Source organism: Bombus vancouverensis, unplaced genomic scaffold, assembly GCF_051014615.1.
Source record: "Bombus vancouverensis nearcticus unplaced genomic scaffold, iyBomVanc1_principal scaffold0027, whole genome shotgun sequence".
Classification (NCBI taxonomy): Eukaryota; Metazoa; Arthropoda; class Insecta; order Hymenoptera; family Apidae; genus Bombus; species Bombus vancouverensis.
Genome location: NW_027468918.1, coordinates 123978 through 138638, shown reverse-complemented (window position 1 = coordinate 138638; position 14661 = coordinate 123978). Strand labels below are relative to the sequence as shown.

The window sequence follows — 14661 nt, the reverse complement described above, 5'->3', positions numbered from 1 at the left end:
TTTCTCTAATATTGGAACATCTGTTTCTTCGAAGCTGTATATGCTATTCTTAAATTTGGTTTCGTAAGAGATATTTTTATGTGATCCTCCTATTTTCATAATATTATGATCGTATGTGATTATGCACCCGGTTTTACTGCTAATTAAGCTTGGTTGTCTAATTTCTAGGATTTTATGTGTCTTACATAACACGTCGATTTGTACATTTTTCGCAGGAATAATAATATAATGGTTTTCCGTCTGCAAAGGTACGAACGTCAATTCTTCCAGCTTGAAGACAGCAGTCGGGCAAGTTTTGACCGTCTGTCGATTAGTAATTAATTCTGATCTGCATTCAGGTGAATTGATTCTATTGTGACTCGGTTGAGTTCTTTTACAAATGTGGATGATTGCCGTTCGTTTACAATATTTGTTTAAGTAGTGACTATCGACAAAGGTGTATTGTTCTGAGTCGGTTAGAGGCAAAAATCCGTTTCTATTACAGGCGCAATGAATACAGAGTTTTGTTTGGAAGGTATCGGGTAAATTTTAGTTATTTTCCATTCATCGTTTTCCAAAAGCGGCACAGTTATTGTATATATAAGTTTGTTATCTCTTATCCATACCTTTAGTTTGCTTAGATCTATAATTAGTTGAAAGTTTTGAACTGAAGGTTCGATATGGTTAGTCATAAAGTTTTGTCTCGTTATTTGGTCAAGTGTTTTTAAGAATTATTCGGGTTCTATAACTTGTGGGTTTATGATTCCTTGTTTCCCTAACATAACAGTGTTAAAAATTTCGTCGATGTTTATATGGAGTTCTGATATGGTAGATTCGGTTTGAATTAATAGGGAGACTAATATTTCGTTTTTTTCATTGTGGTTTTCAATCTTGTGTATATCGTTGGCTAAGTTTTCAAGTTGATTTGTTTTGGTATTGTCTAGCACGCGTTTGATGAGTGCGGTTTGGTTACTAAGAATTGTTTTTATTTTATTGTTGGAATCAAATAATGTATCGATGTTCTTGTTAATGAGTTCTAAATCGTTTTCGTCGAGAGTTCCGAATAAAGTTTTGGATACTGAGCCTATGACATTGAGCAATCCGCGTTTGCTTTTATAACGCAATAATAATTTGAGTTGCCGAGTCAGGTTTTGAAGATTTCTGTACTTAAATTTTAGGCTGCTTATTTCTGGTATGTAAGCGCAAGGTGGTTTACATTGACGGTCTATTAAATCTATTACGCGTTGTAATCTATTAACTTGGTCAATTGGATCGTTAAGGCCTACTATAAGGGTGATATCTATTTGTTCGTTGTACAGATAGCAATTGTCAATGTGTTCCAGGAATATGTTGGCGTAATTCAATGGTTTTACTTCTGGATCGCTTCTAATGTACTCGAGTGTTATGATGATCCATATTATGGTCTTCTTCCTGAAAGGTAGGGTTTTAGCCTGTTACCGTGGATTCTTTGCGTGTGACCGTTGGAATATTCGATAAGATAGGTGGGTGGATTGGATGAGAGGATTTCTGCAGGTCCTAGCCATTCGTGGTCTAGCTTGTTAGTTTTGTGATCGTTATGTACCCATACTTTATCTTTTACTCGGAATATCGTCTGTGTTTTAATAATTGTTCGCATTTGATCCCTCTGGTATCGCTTTTTGTTAGATTCGGTAACTCGTCTTGCTTTAGCTATATAGGCGTTGTGTCGATTTTTCCAGAGGTTAAACAATTGTTCTCTGGTTAGGCTAGGAGTGGTTGATATTGAGGATGGCATGTTAGCTTGTCGTCCAAATGTTAGTTCGAATGGGGTATGTCCGGTCGTCTCGTGTACTGAAGTATTATATCCCATGCATATTAATTTTAAGTTTTCATCCCAGTCGTTCTGTCGGTCGGTCGTACAAGTTCGAATAAGGTCCTTTACTACGGCATGCGTTCGTTCAAGGGATCCGTTAGATTGTGGATGGAAAGAAGTGGTTTTTATGTGTCGGATTTTGAAAGCCCTTTCAAATGTGTCCATCAATTTACATACGAAATTTCGTCCCATGTCCGTCAGAATACTTTTTGGTGCGGAAAATATGTACACATAGTGATCCAAAAGTTCGTTAATGATTGAGTTGGCTGTTTGGTCTTTTAAGGGTATGAGGATGAGATATTTGGTTAATTGATCTTGGATAGACAGGATAAACTGATTGCCCCGTTTGGTTTTGGTGAGAGGTCCGAATATGTCCATTGCGATTTTGTCATTAGGATTAAGCGGTGTGTCAGTTATCATAGGTTGTTCCTTGGCCCTGATACGATTTAGCTTTTCTCGTTGGCAGGTTTCGCAGTTTTGTATGAATTCTGTAACTTCTTGTTCTGGGTTTGTCCAGTGATGGTGCTCTTGTATTCGTTTCACGGTGCGGTGTATACCTAAGTGTCCTACTAATTCGTTATGATTTTCGCGTAGTATCGTTTGTTTTTGTTCGTTATCGTAGTCTACTGGCGGATCTTGTCCAAATATTAATTTAATTTGAGGGAATCTAGTTGTTAGAAACCTTAACATGAGTTGAATATTTACCTTTTCTAACGTGCTGAAGCTATTGTCGTTTATTCCTATTTGTAAGCGTCCGGTTCGGTGTTTAATAAAGTGTTTGGTTAATTGACGCAACCAATGCTGTTCGTTAAAGTCTCCCAGTTCGGTCTTTGTAATTTGTTTAAAGTGTGGTCTGTTAGGTTTTTGGGTTATCGGAGCTGGGGTGATATTGATTTTCCAGTCTATATACTCGTCATAATAGTCCGGGTTTTCTACATTGGGTTGGATTTCTTCATTAGTGATAGGATACAATCGGGATAGAGCATCTGCAGCTGTATTTTCTTTTCCTTTTTTGTATTCGATTTCATAATCGTACTCCTCGAGTCTCAAACGCCATCGCATGAGTCTCGATGAGGGGTCTTTAACATTCTTTAACCATTTCAAGGCTTGATGATCGCTTTGAATTTTAAATTTTCTACCAAGTAGGTATTGTCTTAGTCTTTTGATTGACCATACTATTGCTAATAACTCTTTCTCGGTTGTGGAATAATTCTTTTCAGGAGGGTTCAAAGTTCGGGATATATAACAGCATGGATGTCCGTCTTGGGAGAGTATTGCTCCTAACCCTTCGTTACTTGCGTCTGTTGTTAATGTGAATGTTTTGTCAAAGTCTGGATATTGTAGTACAGGGGCTTCGCAGAGTTTTTGTTTTAGTGTGTCAAATGCAAGTTGTTGTCTATCGGTCCAGTAGAATGGAGTGTCCTTTTTTGTGAGATCTGTCAATGGTTTTGCGATTTTAGAAAAATTACGTATAAATTTTCTATAGTATCCAACGAGTCCTAAGAATGACTTTATGTGGGTCGCGGTCTTTGGTGTTTTAAAGTCTTTCACGGCTTGAATCTTTTTGGGATTAGGCTTTACTCCTTCCTTTGTTACTACGTGTCCTAAGTATTCTAATTCCGGTTTCAAAAATTCGCATTTGTCCGGTTGTATTTTTAATCCTAAATTTTGTAGTCTGTCTAGTATAATGGCTAGATTTCGGTTATGTTCTTGGATGGTGCTCCCGAATATTATAATGTCATCCAGGTATACGAAACAGTTATTTCCTATTAACCCCCGTAGCGCGGTATCCATCATACGTTGAAACGTCGCCGGTGCGTTTTTAAGGCCGAAGGGCATGCGATTATAGTGGAAGTGACCTTGTGGGGTTGAGAATGCAGTATATTTTTTGGAATTTTGCTCCATAGGTATCTGGTGAAATCCTGACGAGAGGTCTAGGGCCGAGAAAAATTTAGCTTTGCCTAAGTGCTCGAGTATTTCGTCCGAATTTGGTAAAGGATACGCGTCTTGGTCTGTTTGCTCGTTTAATTTTCTAAAATCTATAACGATTCTCCATTTTTGTTTGCCTGATGCATCTAATTTTTTTGGAACTACCCAAATTGGTGCGTTATATGGACTGTCCGATGGTTCTATGATTTGTTTGTCTAACATGTCGTTGATTTGAGTCTCGATTTCCTTTTTATGACATTCGGGCTGTCTATAAGATTTGATGTTTATAGGTTTGTCTGTCTTGAGTGTGATTGTATGTTCTGTCAAGTTGGTACATGGTAATGAGTCTGTTTCCATATTAAAAACGTCTAAGTAATTGATGAGGATTTTCTCAAGGGGTTCTCGAAGTTCTGGATCAATATGTTTGGTACGTATTATTTGTGCGAATTTATTAATTTGGCTTAGTTTATCGGGTTTCTCTATTTCGTTTGTAATGTGACAGATTTGCTTACCAGTGTTGATGAAACATACTGTTGTGGGCTTTCCTTCGATGTATTGGGCTGAGATTAGAGTTTCGCCTGGTCTTATCTTGCTATCGGTTTCCTGGAATGGTAATATAATTTCGTCCAAGGTTAGTTTATTGTTAGTGAAGCTGTATTGATACTTTGTAAGGAATGGGAGTCCGATTATTCCATTTTCGATTAGGGGAAAGTTGTTAGGGACTACGTAGAATTGATGATTTTTCTTGAGCATGGTTAAGTTGCAAATTTTGTTAGTGGTATGTTTGTCACTTCCCATTAGGAAGGTTTTTGGGTTAGAAGTTTGGACGTTTAGTGAGGCTTTTTCTTTTATAAGGTTGATTCCTGCTCCGGTATCGATGAGGAATCTGGCTGTTCCTCCGTCTCTTCGTTGCAGCACGATTGATAGTAATCTTCCGGTGGTGGTGCAGTTAACTCGAGGTAAGCTTCCTCTGGGTTCTCCGTTGTTTGGTTTACTCGAGGTGGAATCTTTCCTTGGCTGGCAAATGGAAAATTTCGAGAGTAGCATTTTTCGGCTGTGTGTCCAATTCGTAAACACTTTGGACACTTCGGTTTCATGCGGTCGTCTAATGGTCGGCTAGGTAGCTGAGCAGAAGTTTGTGGCTGTGAATCGGTAGTAGTTCGCTTGGATACTAATGTAATGTTGTGAGATTGATTCTTTGGGCGGTTGGCATCACGATTTGCTTCTCGTAACCATTGTTCTCTATCAGCTGCTAGTCGTTGGGCAAGGTTCAGGTTCTTTGGATCGCTAGATACCACCATCTGTCCTATCTCGTATCGTAAGTTGAGCAAATATGTTTTAAGTGCTTCGCGTTCTTCAATATCTATAGCTACGCGTCGTTCTGTTGGTGTGCGGTTTTCGTTTTGGACTGCATAATTTAATTCGTTTAGCTGTTGTCGGAATCTGGAGTCAAAAGATTGTACACTTTCTGTTGCCCCTTGTTTTAAATTCTTTAATTTGTCCCTACAGTTGCTAATAGTTGTTGGTGTTAATACGTGTTGTCTTAAGCATGAATATAAGTCTTCGAACGAGTTGATTTTTAGATATCGTATGTTTCGTTTCGCGTTGTCGGTAATCTTTTCGATCAGTATGAGATCTAATAATAGCTCTCTGTCACTTGCCTTGCACCTAGCTCTTGCTTTGCGGACCGATAAGATGAAATCTTCAACGCCTACGTCATCTTGACCACGTAGTGTCTCGACAGTTCGTATGGCCTTATCTGCCTCGCGCCCTCGATCTTCGTTGTAGTTGTTTATTGGTTTAATCGCGGCGCGGCTAGATGCGGCTCGTGGTCTTTGTGACGTGTTCGGTCCGTCAGTTTCGTCATCCGTTACGTTATCAGCAGCGGTTTCTAAATGGGCGTTTATTTGCGACTGGTCAGTCTCGGTGTCGTATTTTATTTCCATGGTTTTTGCAAGATCGCGTATTTCTTTAGAGCGATTTCTATCGCTAGTTTCCGCAAATTCTTTTATGTTTTTAATGTTTTGATCGGTGCTGTTTCTAAAGCTTCTAAACTCGTGAGTTAGGCTTTCAAATTGTTCAATCAGGGTAGCGATTAGTTTGTTTTGTTTAGCGGTACTCTTGTCAGTTGGGTTCATGCTGAGAAATATGACACTTTCGGCGGAAGAAGAGTCACTATCTTCAGAACGTATTTCAGGCTTACGGTTTCGATAATGTACGAAAGCCAGCTTACCGAGATTCTTTGCAGATCCTTCTTTTGATCAAGGAGGTGACCGTGGTCCTTCGCTGTAGAATCCGTAGAGTTCCCGTTGAAGTTTCCTCTTGATGCGATGAATGGATCCTGGCAGGATCGCCAATTTTGTCACGTCGATTCGGGGTAATTTCACGTTCCGCACGCAAGGTGAGAAATTCGTACTTAAATTTTGATTGTTATTAGAAAATTTATTGAACACTGACAGAGTAACAATACAGAATGGTCAAACAGCACAGAAAAGAATGTTCTTACAACGACTCGAGAGGTACTTTTTTATATCAAGGACCCGGCTCCTGTGGAGGGGCTATCGCTGGATGCCGGTCACATAGGGTTTCTATTACTGCTTAGCCATCATTTTGCTGACCAAGGTATGTGAGGCATAACCATCCTTTCGTTGCGTTCTCACGACCACCGTGACAACAGCAATCTTTAAACGCTTATAAAACCATAAGCAATCGTGAAGATTAGAATTCGCTAATTGGGCGTCTCTCAATCCAGTTTTTGATCTTGGGTAGAAGGAGGACCTTTTTCTCCAGCAGCTTCAGATTCTCGTAATTCTCGATCAGATCAGACTTGTACATAAAGTTCAAATAATCGAGCAGAGCAACGAATGTTAAATCAGCCCAAGAGAGAGTACCATCGTAGAAGTAGCCGTCATTTTCCTTCACTTGCTGGTCCAAACGTTCTAAAATGAACGGCAGCGTCTCTTCAGCAGCCTTGCGTTTTGCAGCTTTGACCTTCTCGTCCTCCTCATAGTGGAAGGCGGCAATTTCTGAAAATTTGTTTTCAGTTAAATACTGAAGATAGAATTACAATCCTTTTTAATCCTTTGTCTTGTATTGTTGACATACGTGTATCGTTCGATTAAATCAAATATTAAATCGGATTTCAACTAATAAATACCTGAACAGATATGTACTATCTGTTATCAAGATTCTCATAAGATTTGTGCAAAACAGCACTGGATACTCACTATGACGAATATCATGAATAGTATCAACAGTGGCATCAATATGAAGATTTGCCCAGTCAGTCTTTCCAGTTAAGTCATATTGTTTGGCTAAGTAACGGCAAATAGCTGTAGACTGAGCAACCTTCCTTCTATCAGCTACGAGCATAGGAAGCAGGCCATAAGGAGTCACTAAAAACATACAACTAATAGAATCAAAGATTCTATCGAACAAACAGATTATGATGCTTCTTAAATATCTAGCTTCCTGTTATCTGTTTTGGAAAGATATAATTTAATTTATTGATAATTTATCAGCAAACAAAGGGCATTGTCTCCTTAACAATACCTATTGTTCTCCCACATATCTTATAGAGCAATGGAGAGTAAACAATAATCTCTGTTATACTCTGCATAATTGTGTTCTACTTTATTTAGCTACTTTAGTTAAATTAGGAAAGATGAGATTTAAGAAACAGAACTTCTTTAAATTTTAAGCTTACAGGGCTTTATTTCTGGCCAGACGTCCTTTTTGATACGTTCATCTTCAAATGGAATACTAGCATAGCTGAAGAAGAACGGATTGGTTCTGCCAATGCCGTAACTGGGAAGTAAGTCAATTTATAGAGCGGCATCTTCCTGGAAGTATAATATATACAAAGTAAAAACGAAGAATCATTGATGACAAGAATTATATTACTACAAATTATGAAGTATAAGACAATTTAAGTAAAAAGCATCAACTACTAACTACTCGCATAGCTATTTGTATCTTTATATTTTAATATAGCTTAGATATAAAAAGAATATTATTTTTGGATGTAATAATGTATAAACTTGCGCCAAATATTATAACAAAATATTGCACTTTCTATTTAAGTAGGATAGACATATTACCGGCAGCATATCTTTTTTCTATAGCAATGAAATTGTTTATAAAAAAGTTTATAAGAAAACTATTAATTAATGCAAACAACGCATTTCAAAATATTAATTACATTCGCGCGATTCGTTATCTCTAGTATTAATTTAACCATATGGTTCTATACACCCAAGACCCTCTAACAGTAATTTAGTACCATTACTAGTCGTATGTACAATGTATGTTTGTATGCAACTTTCGTAACTACAAAACATTCAGCAGTGATTATATATTCTTCCAAACATAAGAAACATTTTCTAATTGCATACTTAAATTTATCGATCAATTATGAACATATGATAACATTTATTTCTTTCAACTACTAATTTTCAAATCCTCTGCTGTTCCGTTAATTGAACGACGCGCCGACTTTTCGTACAAGTATCTTGTATCTTATCTGTATTATTTAGTTATCAATAAAGAAGAAACATTTTCCAATTGTATATTTAAATTTATCGATCAATTATGAACATGTAATAACATTTATTTCTTTCAACTACTAATTTTTAAATCATCTGCTGTTCGGTTAATTGAAGGATGTCGGCTTTCTGTAGAAGTATTTCATATTTATTATTTAATTATGAATAAGGAAAAAACATACAAAATATAGTTTTTAAACGGTTTATTATTTATAAAGAGAAACTTTGACTCAGGATATATATACTATATATATACTATTTACTTACAATTTTTTTTTTAAGACTTCAAAGTCGAAACAAGCACAGGAAATTTCCAAGCCGGTTAACAGAAACTTGAATGAGACAAAAATAACCTTTAGATCTCTATATGTTCTTCTTCCCCCCTGTTGCTTCCACGTAACTCTTATCCTATTGGTGGAGCTGTGCTGATATGTGAAATTATGACTACATAAAAACATCCGGAAAGACTCATTGAATGATTTTATAGTTTAAGGTTAATAAATTTCCATAAATTAGAGTTGAAAATTTATGAGAACATGTTTTCTGTAACAAAACTTAGTAAAAACAAACTAGTAAGGTTTATAGATTCTTTAATGATTATGTATGTATTCATAAACTAGTTCGATAAACATCGTTCAATTTCAAATTCATCGAAATTTCAAATTCAATGAAAGATAAATAACAAATACTGCGAACAAATGATATTAAATTTACAATAATCTCATGTAAGAAAAAATAAAAGGGATAAAAGTAGTACAGAAGATAGAAAAATCTATAAAACTGGTGGCTGGGAAATAGAAAATATATAAATTTATGTTATTAGAGTTTAGTACTTCTGTCGATCAATGTGTTACGACCGTTCGCGGAGAGACGCAGTCGCAGTAGCGAGAGGCGTAAATTCTCGCTACGATTCGGTGAATCGACGCCGCGAAGTAGTCGTTCCCCTGTTTCGGTTAAGATAAGAGGTGGTTAAATGAATATGACACAGTATAGTAAGTTATATTTCACCGTTTATTCCAACAACTTATAACGAAGGCAGTTACGCTGGTGCGTATGTACGAGATTTTTTTTTTTTATTTATTTGTTGAAATTACAATCAATTCTCGCGTTGAGAATATGTACGAGATGAATGAGTGACTGATCTGTGGGTGTGTCCTACCCGGTGGAAGGATATTGACCGTTCGAAGGATGTGAAATCAGAACTGTCTTGGGAGACGATGCTGTCTCGGAGGAAAGCTAAGGATGGGTGTGTCTAGCGCACGGGACCATCGGATTTGTTGGTGACGATTTTAGTTAGGAGAGTGAAGGAAGTGGCTTCGTTGTTAATTGGTTAACGAAGGGTCTTAACCGCCCTCGAGAGAAAGTGGTTAGTGGGAGGAAAGTTGCAGCATACGTGAGAAAAACTAACTTTCCCTTGTCCAGTCGGGGTAGACAATAGTCTTTAGAAATTCTTCGGAAACAGACGTTTGTTTGGTTTGAAGGACCTTTTCTAGGAAATCTATGAGATTTATGGAAGGTACTTGAAACTATGGAGGATACGCTGCGAGTATCCGGTGACATCTGGTTGCCATATTGCTCGCGGTGCGACGTAACAAAATGGAATAGAAAGATTATACCACAGACGAAATTATACTTTATACTTTATTATACTTTATACTTTATTATTACATTACATCAATTGACATCTTTGGAATTACAACGATTCGATACACATTTTAACTAAATATTTTGCAATGAAACACGTATTATTAAACAACATAATCATACTAAATTAATTTAATGTGACTATTTATTATTATTATATAATAACACAGTGATGAAAGAAATAAACTGGTCAAGTAATCTAAGGAACGATAATACGTATCTATGTCAGTGACAGTGAGAAAAATTCAGATATCTGTACTTAAGTGATTACACTTATAAGTATCATTATATATTATATAAATATGATATTTCGAATGGTATCATTTATCACTCATTAAACAAGAGTGTCATATCCAGAGAAATGATTTTACATATCTTAATCTTTGCTTTGATTACGATAGTAATAATTTCTATCAAACTTGATGAGGAAGATACATGAATAATTATCTAAAAGCTGAAAATCTTGGCAAATTCATTTGTACATAAACTAACAGGAATGAATTTTAAAGATACACTCTGCTCTCAACAATTAAAGCTGTCTTGTCGCAACAAAGTTTCAATAATTTTTTATGGACAACATGGCCCAGTTTGCACAAAGACTAAAAATTTTAACATTAAATTTGGATAAAAAATCTTACGGTAGAAGGAATGATATATCCTTCATTTTCGCCAATAATCTGGTCGAATTTAGTCAAGTAAAATGGTATTGTTTCGTTCAAAAGTTGATTCTTCCTCGCTTCCTTCTTTTCAGGATTCTCCTCCATGCGATAGTAGCAGATAGCTGAAACCAACCGTTACGTTCATTTGTGTTTTTCCCCCCAAACGAAGAGAAAATAAGTTGTGAAAGAAGGAGTAGCCTCTCATAGTTCCTACAATTTCTTCATTCTCTTTGCTTTCTTCAATATTGCCTCAACAAGTTCCTGTGGTTCACGATACTTGAAATATATACAATGTTACCAGCGTGGAAATTGTCTTGGAAACTTGGAAAATCTTTCAAGAGGAACAACATTGCTAACTGAGATTCGAGAAAGGAAAGGTAAGTAAATCCTTGCTTCTACTTAGAGCTTTTTTATTTACTTCTGACGAGTAAAGTACTGTTATTAAAATTTGATTAAAAGTACCAAGAATGTCGAGATATAAACAACCATTTGTGGAAAGGTCAGGAGAAGCAGAATTATCGAATAAACGTTATATAACTCTTAGTGATTAAGTAAGAGAAGAGAAACGAGAAAAAAGTCTTTTATCTAGGTCTTAATAAAGTATACTATATTTATCTCCATATCAAGAATAACAACAAGATATAAACAGTCTTCTAGAAATTGAGTAAATATTACATAATTACATCTTGAGCAATATTTTGCGTCTTAGCTTTTGCTTAAACATTATGATAATCTTAAATATCTGTAAATTCTTCACAGACTCTTTGCATCTTCTATACAGGTATCTCATGATCATGTGATAACACACAGGAAGAAAAAATAGAGGAAAAAACAGCGTAAAAAAAAGTTGCGTAGGAGTATCGTCGCACTACATCATTCGACAATTGATGCACGTCATGGCGATCGTCACGGTTTAAAGCAGGCCATCAAAAACACGTTTGTTATCGTACGGAAAAATCTGCGACGTTCCAGCTGTTCAGGTGCATCGAATTGTGAATCATCGGCGGTACGAAGCAAGGCGAGGGGCGTAAATAGAGAAAGAAGAGAAGAGAAGGATTCGCATAAATGATAAAATATAATCGTTCGTTCCTCGTCGATGGCGGATGGATGGCTTTAATCGTGGACGATATCGATACGATTATATTTTATACATTTGAAACAAATATAAAAGACAAGCAAAAACCAGAGATACGATCGTTATGATATTATTCAATCGGTAGCCTATTTACCTCGTTTTTTGTTCACCTTCTCTGTCTAGTAATAATTTTTCGATTCGACTGGCGTGACGTTACGTTGGCGGTGTAAGAACACGATTTTTGGAAGCCATCGAATTCGTGATGTCGATAGAAATCTTCAGTTGGAATCGTTGTATCATAACGTAGTCTGCTTATTGTCGATAAGAATTTACTAAACTAAAAGTGACTACTAAAAGTTTCTATCCTCTAAATTCTATCTACGATTCTATAATCTAAAAACTGACTTTTGCAAACAAACTGTAACATTCGCTTAACGGAAAGACATACGTATCTTGTTTGTACTCGTCTTTTCACAATGAATTCTTGAACGTCTGTCTCTGTGGTGAGACAAATGCAAAGTCATCTCATCAGTTACTCACCTTGCTTCAAATCTCCAAGAGTATCGACGAGCACGTCGCATATCATCGCATCCCATTCGTTCTTTCCCATTAGATCGTACTTCCTCGCCAAGTATCGCGCCACAGCGTTACTCTGCGCTACCGGTTTCCCGTCTATCTCCAGCACAGGCAGCTTTTTATAAGGCATTGCTAAGAACAAACATGGCTCATATGAACACTGTTCAGAGGGAAACGATCGATAGGAAATCACAACACAGCTTCCGAGGCCGTTGCGTTCTTGTGAATAGATGAATCGAAATCATTTCGGTTTTAATCAACATGGCCTAGTAAAGAAATACAGAAATGTCTTCTTTCTCCTTTTTTTCTTTTCTTACGATTACGATGGACAGGGTATCGCGTGTTTTTGACTGTTGGGAAGAACCTAAAGTTTTTAAAATCAAGGATAAAAGATAATACCAGACACGGAAAAAATATTAGAAAATGTACACGGTTCTTGTAATGAAAATTGAAATGCAAGGAATATAAATCGAATGTCTATTGCGAACGTAATTTTGTGTTTTACACCGACAGGATTGATTTACAGACTTACGTTGATTTTTTGTTTCTCTATTTGCAAGCGACATATAAGATTATATCGAAGACTATGCTGCGTAAAACTTTTATTATACCATTTACGATAGAAATGTCGCAACAGAAGATCGAATTTTATGTCTGCTTTGTTCTTTCGACTTTTTAGCTATGTTCTTGTTCATTTCCGAACTGATTTCAATTTTTTATCCTTTTTTTCCGACAAGACCTAAAAAGTTTTTAAATTAACGAGAAACGTAGAAGTATTTTTGTATTCCTATTTTAAGTCACCTATTTACGGTTTTCTCAAAATATTCGAAATGCTTCGATTCATTGAAAACAATAAAGATTGCAACACAAAAATTCGAGAATCGTAAGTGAATTAAGTTGGTATTCGATAAACACGATATTACGGAAGCAAAACTTAATGAAAAGTTCGACTTTATTCCGTATGAAATTTTACTTTAAGTAAGTTTAGCCTGCACGTGAAACGAAAGTTTTATATACAGAAAAGTTTGAGTAAATGGTAGATACCTGAGAGTTGAACGATGAAAGTAAAAATCGATTCTTCACGCTTACAATCCTTGTATTCAGGCCAGAGTTCTTCGGGGATCCTCTCGTCGGTATACTCGATGCCAGTATATGCAAATATGTACCGTATATGTTCGGTACGACCACGGGCATTGAAGTAGATTAGTTTGTAGGTATGTTCGTCGCTCATTTTCCTTGCTCTGTCAACTTATCGAGAAAAATGTTACAATTAACTCGTGTAATTAACAGACTGTGTGCGTGTTTGTGCGTAGAGAGAACAATTTATTTATAGATGGAATAATTCGTATAATACGCAAAATAAATCATTTAGAAGGCTGGAATATGTGTTTTTGAAACAATTAATTATGTCGAAAAATATTTCAAACGAGATATAATTATGAAAAAAATAATAATTAAATGTATGTAAATGTATGTAATAATAGTTAAATGTATGTAAATGTAATAATTAAATGTAATTAGTTGTGAAAAAAATAATAATAAAAAGTAAATAAATGTAAAAAAGGAATTAAATGTAATTAGTTTCTTTATACGCACGCGATATTATTGGCGATATATGACGGTCAACTTTATTTTTTTAAATAGATATATTTGTACGTATATTTTTAGATATAAATACATATATTATATAGATATAATAGTATATATAATATATATAATAATATATATGTCGAGTCTGAATCTTCGAGTCCGAGCTCGAGGCGCCCTCCCGGGGAGGGCTCGCGGGAGGTAGCGGTTCTGCGTTGAAGTTCTCCATCGTCCGGTCGCGCGTGGGGTACCTTTATTGTCGATAGTTACACTAGTGACGAGGGCCTCAGGCTTGATAACGAATCCGCGGCCAACGGGAGGACTATCATATAAAAAGCAACAGGATACACGAAATAATATAATTCTGACTAGGACAACATAAACGCAAGAAGTGTTGATATTGAAAAAAATATTTAATTTTGTATATAAATATTTTCATATTTAAAAAAGTTTCCGGAAGCAGGAAGATTTACAAACAAATAATATCATAAACCGAATGTTTCATGATCCTTTTCTAATTAGAGTGTGTGACAGCATGTGAGAACGTTTCTTAAAAATATGACTTATTGCAATTACTTAATCGCAATTATAAACGATTAAGACCTTCTCACAACGAGGCAATCTATCCAAAGTATAAAACTCGTTATACTTGATGAGAAAACAAATCTCTACTTAGGTTTCATTTCGTTTCATCGCGTTCATAAAAAGTGAATTTGTATGAACACATCGTGCAATTTAGTAATTAGGACCGTTGATCTCGCTGCAACATAGATGGATAGAAAAAAGCCATTTAAAATGATACAACGTCGGGAAGAC

At 36.0% G+C, this 14661-nt stretch overlaps 1 long non-coding RNA gene and 1 pseudogene across 1 annotated transcript in view; one reads left to right on the top strand and one right to left on the bottom strand.

Moving 5' to 3' along the window:
• LOC143304218 (uncharacterized) overlaps positions 1-11794 on the top strand; it is a 47046-nt gene extending 35252 nt beyond the window's left edge. Inside the window, exon 2 of the long non-coding RNA XR_013060922.1 lies at positions 10700-11794. This is a non-coding gene — a long non-coding RNA (uncharacterized LOC143304218). The remainder of the gene's footprint in view (positions 1-10699) is intronic.
• LOC143304228 (glutathione S-transferase-like) lies at positions 6242-7598 on the bottom strand (annotated as a pseudogene).
• Positions 11795-14661: the final 2867 nt, after the last annotated feature.